Source organism: Austrofundulus limnaeus, unplaced genomic scaffold (genome assembly GCF_001266775.1).
Source record: "Austrofundulus limnaeus strain Quisiro unplaced genomic scaffold, Austrofundulus_limnaeus-1.0 Scaffold319, whole genome shotgun sequence".
Taxonomy (NCBI): Eukaryota; Metazoa; Chordata; class Actinopteri; order Cyprinodontiformes; family Rivulidae; genus Austrofundulus; species Austrofundulus limnaeus.
The window spans coordinates 145,666-147,435 of NW_013952721.1; positions in this window are offsets into that span (position 1 = coordinate 145,666).

Sequence of the window (1,770 nt, forward strand, 5' to 3'; positions counted from 1 at the left end):
ATTTTTTTTTTTTTTCTAAGATCTAAGAGCATGTCCGCAAAAAAAAAAAAAATAAAAAAAATAAAAACAAGAATAGGGAGGAAGAGTCAAAACAAAAGTAAAGATTTTAAAATCATATTACAGTTAAAAATGTATGCTTGTTTAGATCGTGTGCTGAGGAAACGAGCTGTTTTGAGCAAACCTTGAAGAATTACGTCACGAGCCATTTAAAGTGTTATTGTTGGAAATGTGACGTGTGAAAGCAGCTATTAAACCTCGTTGCAAGATCTGCAGAAATACTGTGGTGAAATTTGGATCTGCCAAGTTGATCACAAGATACTGGTAGGATCCTGTGAGGATCAGGCTCATATGCATCGAGCCTTTACTTCAAAATCGGTTGAACTGACTGAATTACAACAATTTTGTGTTTTTTTTAAAACATTTCTTCATCTGGCAGCCATCTTGAATATGATTGGTTGCAAAGTTAATCAGTTGTAGAAGTGCATCCAGTCATTATTTTGTTCAAGTTTCTTTAAAATCCAATGAGTGATTCATGAAATGTTTTACTAAAAAAGCCAATGTTGACAAATATTTCACACAGAATATGGGATCATTCACAATAACCAGACGTGTCAAAAGTATTCACATTCATTACTTAAGCATCACTGTAAAAAATGAAATGTTGGATTTACTTAACCATGTTATGTKACCTGGTTCCACTTAACTGAGTTGAGTAAATTCAAAGCAATATACCAGTTTTTTAACCAAAGAACATGAATATGTTGCTTTGAATTTACTCAACTCAGTTAAGTGGAACCAGGTCACATAACAAGGTTAAGTAAATCCAACATTTCATTTTTAGAGTGTAGATATTAGGGTTTAAAATACTTTTTTGGAAGTARAAGTATCAACTCAAGCTTTTTACTCAAATAAAAGTATAAAAGTGATTGTTTTAAAACTACTTAAAGTATAAAAGTAAAAGTAATGAACACTTAAAAAAGCCATTAAGGATAAAAGCTTATGTAGCATACCCCAACCCCCCCTTTCTTCTAAAGTCAATAATATGTATAATGTTAAATTAAAATGTTGCATCACACAGGTGTGATGCAATGAGTTCAATCCAATAGGATGTCAGGATGGTTTATATTTACACTTCTTATCCAACCACAATCAAATTCAACCTATCCATGGGCTTCCTTTGTATCTGGATAGATTTCTATTATTTGTTTATTTTTCTGGAATAAAAACAAGTCATAGTTAAAGAGAAATAAATACTTTTTGCATTTTTAGAAGGTAAGGAGTAGATAGTACAGATTACTGAATTAAAAAGGAGTAGAAGTAAAAAGTAGGCTGAAAAATAATTACTCCACTAAAGTATAAATAACCAAAATTTCTATTTAAGTAAAGTAACAAAGTATTTGGACTTAGTTGCTTGACACCTCTGACTATAACGCAACAAAATGTTGGTCAGTGTAAATCTGAATTACTGCCATTGTTGTGTTCTGAGTTGTGGCAGCCATTTGGAGTCAGATCGACCCCAAAACCAGATAAAATCAGACTTGAGAGAAACACAGAGTGGATCAGGTGTTTCAGTGTTGGTGCATCGATCCGAAAAGCTGATCCTCGTGCTCCGAGCAACAGGTATTTCTGAAGTCAGAAGTCTGCTCCTGCTCCGTCTCAGGCCGCAGCAGGCTGACTTTACGTTTAAGCAACAAAAGGCAGAAGAGTAATCATCTCGGAAGAAAAATCTGTGCGCGCGAGGAGAGGAGAAGGCAGCCCCCCCCCCCACAC